This window comes from Bufo gargarizans, chromosome 3 (assembly GCF_014858855.1).
Source record: "Bufo gargarizans isolate SCDJY-AF-19 chromosome 3, ASM1485885v1, whole genome shotgun sequence".
NCBI classification, from domain to species: Eukaryota; Metazoa; Chordata; class Amphibia; order Anura; family Bufonidae; genus Bufo; species Bufo gargarizans.
In genome coordinates, this window is record NC_058082.1 from 547,271,937 (window position 1) to 547,283,369 (window position 11,433).

Genomic DNA, 11,433 nt, shown 5'->3' on the forward strand with positions numbered 1-11,433 from the left:
TAAAACGCCGCCAGAGGACGAGACCCGCACGGGGGGCGCCACCTGGGTGGATAAATTGCTGCTCCCACCACCCAACATACAGGTTTGCGAACCCCGGTGCGAATCTCGTCCCCATCGCGGTCCCCCACGTCCGGAGGTAAAAATTCCCATTGTATAAAAAATAGTTTTTTGTTACAATGAACATAATACATTCTCCCAGGAAATTTATTTGTGCTTCCGGCATTTCTCCTTTTGTTTTTAGGAAATGTTGAACGGCGTCTACTCCTTTTTTATTTTCTATCACGGTGTATAAAGATTTTACATCCAGTGTGCCAATTATGTAATTGTTTTTCCATTCTATATTGTTTAAGATCTGTAAAGTGTGTTGGGTGTCTTTGAGGTAAGTAGGGAGTATCTGTACATATGGTTGTAATTGTTGGTCAATATATCTAGACAGCGGGCTAGTGAGACAGTCTATGCCGGACACTATCGGTCTCCCTGGTGGTTTTTCCATATTTTTGTGTATTTTGGGATTGTGGTATAGTACAGCAATTTTTGGATGATCATTATTTATAAACGCCGCTTCTTTTTTATTTAGGATCCCTATGTCTCTCCCTTTTTGAACCAGCCCTTTAAGTTGTTTTTTAAAAAAAAATCAGTGGGGTTATTTTTTTATTTTTTGTATGTTCTTGTGTCACTTAGAATGTTTTCTACTTCCCCCTTGTAGTTCTCAATATTCATTAGGACTATGCCCCCCCCCCCCCCTTATCCGCTGGGCGTATAATGATGTTGTGATTTTTCTGCATGGTGGAGATAGCCCTCTTTTCTTCCTCCGAAATATTACACATGTATTGGAGGTTTTTTGGATAATGAATTTTTCTTATGTCCCTTGTCACCTGATTCATAAAGCTGTTTAGTGCCGAGGAGTATTCCTGTAAAGGGTTATATTTTGATTTTGGTTTTAAATCAGTATGTTTAAAAGCGTTTGTTGGCTCCTCCTCTTTTTCTTGTTTTTCCTAATATAGATTTTTTTGAGGCAATTGGCTATTTGCAGATTTTTTTATTAAGTATTTTTTCAAAGCTAGGTGTCTCATAAATTTTCTGACCCCAATGAAGGCCTGAAATTTATTGAGATACACCGTAGGGGCAAATTTGAGTCCCTTTTTAAGGATTTTTTCCTCTCCTGATTTTAAAACATGGTTACTTAGGTTATTTATTTTTTGCCCCCATTTTTCATCCATTTCTGTTTCACCAATTAGTTTTTTCTCTTTTTTGGAGAATTTCCCCCCTCTGCATCCCCTTTTTTGTTTGTGTTTTTTCGGACCTGAAAAAAATCATTTTTTACAGTTTTTTTAGTGATCCCTTTCTTTTTTCTTATTGTTTCAAAATTGTCCTAATTTTCTTGATTTATTTCCTCGTCTGTCGCTGGCTGGGTGTCTATTGCATCTTCTCTTATTTCTCCATGTTTTTTTCTCTGTGGTAATGCTACGCTATGTGAAGTTTTCGCAGTGTGTCTCCTCAAAGAGAATCTTTCACCTTTTTCCTCATTGTATATGTTGGCAGTTTTTGTTTTCTTTTTTGGATCCTTTATTTGTTCTATATCATCGTTTTGATCTATATCTTCATCTATTATTTGGCTGAGTGGGCTATATCTATTTTGTTCCAAGATATTGGTGTTGTGTATTTGTGCCTCTGTTGTCATATGATCAGTTGTGGCTATTAGAGTGTCTGTATCATTGTCCTCTGTATTGTTATACACAGAGAATGATGTGTCTTCAATAATTGATGTTTCTACAGATAGTTCATCTATGGTTTCCAGGGCGCTAAATTCCTCTGGTTTCTCATAATTAAATATATGTGTTGGTAGTGAATCTCTGTTGAATTTCCACAATTTCTTCTCTTTTATTTCTAGTTCTTTATTGTGTAATCGCGTTCTTATATTGTTGACTAAAGGTTGTATGCTTGGGTCATCTTTCCACGGTCTTATTTTTTCAAAGGCTTTGCAGATTTCCTTACTCATGATTGTTAGTCTCTGTTTCCTTTTGTGGATAATGAAGCTGATAGCTTTTCTTGAGAAGTCATGGAACATGTGGTTCCATTCAGTGATGATTTCTTTGTCTCCCATAAAGCATGGGGGCAAATTTGCTGTGTCCCATTTTTGTGGGGTTGAAATAATACAACCAAATAATAGGGGAGGGGACTACATTAAAGAAATGTCCAAAAGAGAATCAAAATGGATATTCAATATGGACACCCTAATACCCAGTGGTTTAAATGCGGAGATAGAGCTGTTCGCGTTTGAATAAATGACTGGTGATGACTCCATGCAGGATCAGCAGGGAAGGGGTTAAAATTCTGGAGAAGCGCCCATAGAAGGGAGCGTGAGCAGCCAGGTAACACTCCCTGAGGAAGAACAGCGTCTGTTCGAAACACGTTGGAGATAGAGATACCTGGTACTGGTGGTCAATGTATGACCGCTGTAAGTGACGTCACTCACAAGCTCCAAGTGAGCGCTAACCACTCCTCCACACTATCACGATCGGCGTGACTATCACATACGTGACACAGAGGGAGGGAAAGAGGAAGGCCCTGCCCAAGTGAGAGGGAAGGTGGTGACCCCTGACTCACCTTGCGGCTGGCACCTGGCTGCCCTGACGTCCCTAGACGGGTTCCTCACCCGTACGCCGATCACGTGCCTAAAACCCTGGCTTTCCCTAAGATGAGCCCTAGATAGTGAACAGGGCGGTGGGAACACTAGTCCGCACCACTAGCTCTAAAGGAAAACACCAAGGGGAGGACAGACAATACAGACTAAACATATAATCCCAGGTGGGCGACCACAGGAGACAACAAAAAAGCCCAACAGGGATCCGGAGGGAAGCACTCTGGAACAACAACCAGGATTCACAGCTCCAGTGGGTCAGTATAGATGTCCAGGCAGGAAGCTCTATAACTGGCAACTAGAGAAGTGTGAGAGGAGAATATAAGGAGGTTGGGAGTGGCAGACAAGAAACAGCTGAGGAGGAGAAGCTACGGATACCTGAGTGAGACAAAAAGGATTGCAAGGCAAACACAGAAAACAATCACTAAGAAACAACGTGATCTTTAGACATAGAGCGCGCAGCCACCCGCTGCGACTTCCTGACCCCGGGTATAACGTAGTCAGACGTGGCTCTTGACACCCTCGTGACAGTACCCCCCCTTTCACGAGGGGCCTCCGGACACTCAGGACCAGGTCTCTCAGGATGAGAGGCATGGAAAGCCTGAATTAACCTGTTGGCGTTTACCTCTAACGCTGGAACCCACATTCTTTCCTCGGGACCGTAACCCCTCCAATGCACCAGATACTGAAGAGAGCGGCGGACCCGACGAGAATCAACAATTCTGGATATTTGAAACTCCAGATTACCATCCACAATAACAGGAGGAGGTGGCAGCGGTGATGGTTCTAGAGGTGGAACATACTTCTTGAGTAACGACTTATGGAAGACGTTATGGATCTTAAAAGTCTGAGGTAGCTCCAGGCGAAAAGCCACAGGGTTAATGACGGCTACTATTTTATAAGGACCAATGAACCTAGGACCCAGTTTCCAAGAGGGAACCTTCAACTTAATATTCCTAGTAGACAACCACACATAGTCATTCACTCCTAGGTCCGGACCTGGCGACCGTTTCTTATCGGCCATGCATTTATATTTACCACTCATATTTTTCAAGTTAGCTTGCACCTTCTGCCATACCGATGAAAGAGATGAAGAAAACCGTTCCTCTTCGGGAACCCCAGAAGACCCCCCCCTCTTTGAAAGTACAAAATTGGGGATGAAAACCGTATGCACCAAGAAATGGTGACTTGCCAGTGGATTCCTGACAGCGATTATTTATGGCAAACTCGGCTAACGGTAAATATGATGACCACACCTCTTGGTTTTCAGACACAAAACACCTTAAATATGTTTCTAGGTTTTGGTTGGTACGCTCAGTCTGTCCATTCGACTGAGGATGGAAAGCTGAGGAAAAGGACAAGTGTACCCCCAAACGGGAACAAAAAGCTTTCCAAAACTTAGAAATAAACTGGGTTCCCCGATCCGAAACCACATCGGAAGGGACCCCGTGAAGCTTCACGATTTCACTGATAAACACCTGAGCAAGAGTCTTAGCATTAGGAAGTGCGGGTAGCGCAATAAAGTGTACCATTTTGCTAAACCTGTCTACTACTACCACCAAGATAACTGTTTTACCCGCAGACAAAGGTAAGTCAGTGATGAAATCCATTGATAGATGTGTCCATGGCCTATTGGGGATGAAAAGTGGCAATAAAGACCCTGCTGGACGTGTATGAGAGACTTTCGCGCGTGCACAAGTAGAACAAGTAGACACGAAATCCATTACATCCTGACGCAACCTTGGCCACCAAAAACGACAAGACAATAGCTCCAAGGTTGCTTTACTACCCGGGTTCCCAGCAAGTGCCGAATTATGATGTTCCTTTAATAGTTCAATTTGCAGGCCTCACGGAACGTCACAAATTTGTCCCTTCCCCCGGAAAATCTGTCAGGAAGAACAACCTTGGGTTCTGTAACAACCTGGTTACCCATAGCAACCGCTGGGCTTGCGGTCTGCTGCATTTGCTGCTGTTGTTGGAGGACAGACGCCTTCAATCCTGCCACCTCTCACTTGGGCAGGGCCTTCCTCTTTCCCTCCCTCTGTGTCACGTATGTGATAGTCACGCCGATCGTGATATTATAACTGGACTTGGGTAATTTTGCACCGGGAATCAGGTTAACCGGGCAATCATAAGGACGATGAGGTGGTAGCTTCTGACAACCCTTTTCAGAAAAAACGTCCTCAAAGTCCGAAATAAATGTAGGTAGGGAAGCTATGGAGGCGATTAAGCAATTGTTATTTAAGCAATTCTCTCTGCAATGCTCACTCCACTCCAATATCTCCCTGGCCTGCCAATCCACCACTGGATTGTGCGCTACCAACCAGGGAAGACCCAATACCACAGGAGAGGGAAGGCCCTCCAGAACGTAACATGAAAGATACTCATTATGGTGGTCCCCTACCCGAAGGTGTAAGTTATGGACAATGTGAGTGAGGTTTCTCTGAGACAGAGGAGCAGAATCAATAGCGAATATGGGAATAGGTCTCTGCAGCGTACAGAGAGACAAACCCATAGTGCGGGCAAAATGGGCATCTATCAAATTTACCCCTGCTCCACTGTCTAGAAAAAAAGAAATAGACTCCGTCTTAACACCAAAAACAATAACCGCTGGCAACACAAATTGAGATGTTCGTATGGAGGAAACGTATACCCCCCGGCTGACATCCTCCGCACAGCCTGGGGTTAGTAGTTTTCCGACGGTCTTTTGTTTTTGAGAAAGGAGGGACAGACATTAATGAAATGACCCCTCCCCCCACAGAAAAAACAAGCCCCCCACCTACGGCGAACCTCAGGAGGACGGATCTGACGAGAAGTTCCTCGTAGCTGCATAGGCTCATCTAAGTCAGTACAGACTAACTGCTGCTTGGGAGAGGTTACCGATTGCTCAGGAATTTTCAATCTCTCCCTAAGACGTCTATCTATTCTGATAGAGAGGGACATAGCAGCATCAAGGGAAAGGGGGGTCTCATACAGCGCCAGCGCATCCTTAACCCTTTCAGATAACCCAGAGCAGAACTGACTCCTGAGAGCCGGGTCGTTCCACTGAGTATCCGTAGCCCACCTACGGAACTCTGAGCAATATTCCTCTGCTGGCCGATCTCCCTGTAGGAGTCTCCGTAACTTCGACTCAGCCAGGGCGACTCGGTCAGGGTCATCATATATGAGATCCAAAGCCCCAAAAAATCCCTCCACTGACCGGAGAGCCTGGGAACCAGGGGGTAACGAGAACGCCCAGGATTGCGGGTTCCTTTTGAAGCAGGGAAATAACAATCCCCACCCGCTGTTCTTCATTACCTGAGGAGTAAGGGCGCAGCTTAAAATATAATTTGCAGGCCTCACGGAACGTCACAAATTTGTCCCTTCCCCCAGAAAATCTGTCAGGAAGAACAACCTTGGGTAATGTAACAACCTGGTTACCCATAGCAACCGCTGGGCTTGCGGTCTGCTGCATTTGCTGCTGTTGTTGGAGGACAGACGCCTTCAATCCTGCCACCTCCAAAGACAGGCCTTGAAGCTGTTTTGCCAAAGTAGCAATAGGATCCATATTGGATTCTAAGTAGAGAGAGAGAGAGAAAAAAAAAATATTATTTTTTTATTTATTTTTTCTCAAAAAATAAGGGCCAGTTATAATATCCCGATCGGCGTGACTATCACATACGTGACACAGAGGGAGGGAAAGAGGAAGGCCCTGCCCAAGTGAGAGGGAAGGTGGTGACCCCTGACTCACCTTGCGGCTGGCACCTGGCTGCCCTGACGTCCCTAGACGGGTTCCTCACCCGTACGCCGATCACGTGCCTAAAACCCTGGCTTTCCCTAAGATGAGCCCTAGATAGTGAACAGGGCGGTGGGAACACTAGTCCGCACCACTAGCTCTAAAGGAAAACACCAAGGGGAGGACAGACAATACAGACTAAACATATAATCCCAGGTGGGCGACAACAGGAGACAACAAAAAGCCCAACAGGGATCCGGAGGGTAGCACTCTGGAACAACAACCAGGATTCACAGCTCCAGTGGGTCAGTATAGATGTCCAGGCAGGAAGCTCTATAACTGGCAACTAGAGAAGTGTGAGAGGAGAATATAAGGAGGTTGGGAGTGGCAGACAAGAAACAGCTGAGGAGGAGAAGCTACGGATCCCTGAGTGAGACAAAAAGGATTGCAAGGCAAACACAGAAAACAATCACTAAGAAACAACGTGATCTTTAGACATAGAGCGCGCAGCCACCCGCTGCGACTTCCTGACCCCGGGTATAACGGAGTCAGACGTGGCTCTTGACACCCTCGTGACACACACACACCTCCACTTGCGGCAGCAGCGTGCCACCGGCCGGGGCACGAGGAAGCACGCCAATCCACAGTACATCTGGACTGTTCCTGACTACCAGCACAAGTAAAAGCCGAATACAGAAACAAAAGTAAAGAAAAAGAAAAAAGAAAAAACTTTGACATCAAGTACGGGGATACGGACAAAGGCACACAAACTGAAGCCTTCATTTCAGGTACACTGTTTGGTTAAAGTTATTGCTGACAAAGGAGGTTCAACCGGTTATTAAATCCAAGCGTTCACATACTTTTTCCACCTGCACTGTGAATGTTTACATGGGGTGTTCAATAAAAACAAGGTAACATTTAATTCTTTGTGTGTTATTAGTTTAAACAGACTGTGATTGTCTATTGTTGTGACTTAGATGAAGATCAGATCACATTTTATAACCCATTTGTGCAGAAATCCATATCATTCCAAAGGGTTCACATACTTTTTCTTGCAACTGTAGATGTCTACAGAATGTGTTCGATTAAATGCTTATACGAATAGAGCCCCCCGGCAGAGTGGAGAGGGTGTCAGCAGTAAGTTTGTGTTGGTGTCACTGGTTACTTATCCCTTCTTCTCATCCGTCATAAGAATAACCCCCAAAAAACATATTCTGTCTTTTGAGCATCTGCCCTCACACAATCAAAATTTGGTCAGTAATCCATCAGTATTGCTAAGACCAAAAACAAACAGGAGTGGATACAAAACATAGATGACACGTGATTGGAATATTTTCATGTCTTCTGTGTTTTGTACCCACTCCTGCTTTTGGCTTCCAAATCATGAGCAAATTCTGGTGCAAAATACTGACAGTGTGACAAAGGACTTACGGATGCTCCAAAGACAAGATCGGTTATGTTTTTTATTTTTCCATCCTTCTGACAGATTAGAAGAAGATTAAAATAATGTCAACAAGGCCAAACAGAAAGACTAGTGGCCCCATCTCAGAGTGGGGAGGATGGATAAAGCGAGAGGAGTCAATATAGTGGCCAAGTAACAAAGTGGTGAGGTGGCAACAGCATGAGAAGTCAATGTAATGGCCCAGTCACAGAGTGGTGAGGTGGCAACTGCATGATGAGTCAACACAGTGGCCCAGTTACAGTGTGGCGAGGGTGGCAACCACATGAGGACTCAATATATTGAACCAGTCAAAAAAGTGCGTAGGTGGAAACCGCATGAGGAATCAACACAATGGTCCAGTCACAGAGTGATGAGGTAGCAACCGCCTGAGGAATCAACCTAGTGGTCAGTCAGTCACTCAGTGAGGAGGTGGCAACCACATGAGAAGTCAACACAATGGCCCAGCAGTAGAATGCTGAGGTAGCAACCATATGAGGAGTTAACACAACATAATTGCCCAGTCAATTAGTGGGGAGGGCGGTAACTGAATGAGGAGTCAACAAATTGGCCCAGTCACAGAGTGGTGAGGTAACAATCATATGACAAGTCAACATAGTGGCCCAGTTAACGTGTGGGGAGGATGGCAATTGCATGAGGTGTCAACATAGTGGCCCAGTCACAGAGTAGTGAGTTGGCAACCGCATGAGAGGTCTAAACAGGGGCCCAGTTACAGTGTGGAGAGGGCGGAAACCTCATGAAGATGCAACATCGTGGACAGTCACAGAGTGGGGAGGAGGCAACCGTGTGAGGAGTCAACATAGTGGCCCAATCACGGTGTGGTAAGCATGAAGAGTCAACATAATGCACAAGTAACAGCATGGCATCAAAATAGTGACTGAAGCAGGTGACCCAAAGAAACTGGTCTTTTTTCACAAAGTTTGGGTGTGGCACCCAGAATGATCTAGTCTGATGCATCAGGCACTGGTGTGTGAAAATCCTGGCTGATCTAGACCTGATTCATCTTTACAAAGGTCGGTCTTAGAACATTTTGGGTGGATGCCACACTACTGACCGGGCAGGAAAGCTTGTCCAGTGCAAACTCGGCCAGTTGCGGCCACAAATCAAGTTTGGCTGCCCAGTAGTCCAGGTGATCTTCCATGTGGGATGGCAGGGTGCAGTCCAAGTATGCCACCACCTGCTGGATCAGGTTCTGCTCCATATCTTGCTGCTGGTGGGTGTTTTTTTCACTAGGCGGGTCATTAGAGACTCCAGATTTAACTTTCTGCTGATCCAGCTGGTGCTGCTCCTGGTCTCCTACCCCCTCCAACAGTCATGGCAGTGGAACGTGAGTGCAGAGAGCCCCCTAGGTCAGTCCTTCGTGAGGATGAGCGATGGTGCAAGTAGACAGTGGCCAACTAACTACATAGGAAATAGGAAGAGAAATAGAAAACGCAGCACTCGCCGGCGTGGTTAAAAGTCTTTTATTCGTACAAAAAGGTACAATCTTCAGGCTGGAGCGTATGGTGCGACACAGCTAAAGTCAGCGGCGTTTCGCGCTAACTTGCGCTTCGTCTTCCTATTTTGTGTGCATACTGTCAAGGCTGTGCACCAACGAGACGTGCAAAGGGACAGGTAGTTGAAGTCTGGGTATCAATATTAATGTGACGTCTGGCAGTGCCGCCTCTGTCTCTACTCTCCACACCTTGATGTGACTACATAGGATGTCTCAAAATTTGTTGAGTTCATCCTCCCTCTCAGCGGGTGGAAAAAAAGGCCCTAATTTTAGAGTGGTAGTGAGAGCCTAACATGGTGGAGAGCCAGTAGTCATCCCTCTGCCTAATTTTCATAATACGGCTGTCACTATGCAAGCAACTAAGCATGCATCTGGCCATTAGCGCCAGGGACTTTAGAGTGAGTCCCTGTCTCCATCTCCACTGCATACTGCCACAGTGTGTTGGTATCATCTGCCTGGTCTTCTTCATCGACCTCTAGCTCCTCCTGCTTCTCTCCTGTCACTTGTGCAGAAAAAATTGCATTGCTTGTGCACGAATGTCCTTCTCCTCCGCCAGTTCAGCCTCCACAGGGCTCAGGTATCTGTGAGATGTAGGCGGCATGTCTCCTGCCCCGCCAGATATATCAGCATCTGCTCTAGGAAGAAAAGGAGTAGAATGATGTTACAGATGTAGCAGGGTTAGCAGTCCAGCTCTTAACTCAAATTTCTTAACTCATCGAGTTATTTTGAGACAAAAGCCATTGAAAAGCAATTGAAGGTGTTTGCTTAAATTAGATAACACAACTCAGAAATCTCAGAAAACAGTAGTGCTAACTCTACTCCATCCGTACATAGAAACATAGAATGTGTCGGCAGATAAGAACCATTTGGCCCATCTAGTCTGCCCAATATACTGAATACTATGGATAGCCCCTGGCCCTATCTTATATGAAGGATGGCCTTATGCCTATCCCATGCATGCTTAAACTCCTTCACTGTATTTGCAGCTACCACTTCTGCAGGAAGGCTATTCCATGCATCCACTACTCTCTCAGTAAAGTAATACTTCCTGATATTTCTTTTAAACCTTTGCCCCTCTAATTTAAAACTATGTCCTCTTGTAGCAGTTTGTCTTGTTTTAAATATTCTCTCCTCTTTTACCTTGTTGATTCCCTTTATGTATTTAAGTTTCTATCATATCCCCTCTGTCTCGTCTTTCTTCCAAGCTATACATGTTAAAGGTCCTTTAATCTTTCCTGGTAAGTTTTGTCCTGCAATCCATATAATAGTTTAGTAGCTCTTCTCTGAACTCTCTCCAAAGTATCAATATCATTCTGGAGATATGGTCTCCAGTACTGAGCACAATACTCCAAATGAGGTCTCACTAGTGCTCTGTAGAGCGGCATGAGCACCTCCCTCTTTCTACTAGTAATACCTCTCCCTATACACCCAAGCATTCTGCTAGCATTTCCTGCTGCTCTATGACATTGTCTGCCTACCTTTAAGTCTTCTGATTATAGAGACCTAAATCCCTTTCCTCAGATACTGAGGTTAGGACTGTATCACAGATTTTATATTCCGCTCTTGGGTTTTTACGCCCCAGGTGCATTATCTTGCACTTATCAACATTAAATTTTAGTTGCCAGATTTTTGACCATTCCTCTAGTTTTCCTAAATCCTTTTACATTTGGTGTATCCCTCCAGGAACATCAACCCTGTTGCAAATCTGTGTGTCATCAGCAAAAAGACACACCTTACCATCAAGGCCTTCTGCAATTTCGCTAATAAAGATATTAAACAATATGAGTCCCAGAACAGATCCCAGAGGTACCCCACTGGTAAGAAGACCATGGTCTGAATATAATCCATTGACTACAACCCTCTGTTGTCTGTCCCTCAGCCACTGCCTAATTCATTCAACAATATGGGAGTCAAAGCACAAAGACTGTAATTTATTGCTAAGCCTTCTATGTGGGACAGTATCAAAAGCCTTACTAAAGTCTAGATAAGCAATGTCTACTGCACCTCCGCCTTCTATTATTTTAGTCACCCAATCAAAAAAATCTGAAAGATTAGTTTGACATGATCTCCCTGAAGTAAACCCATGCTGTTTTTCATCTTTCAATCCATGGGATTTTAGATGT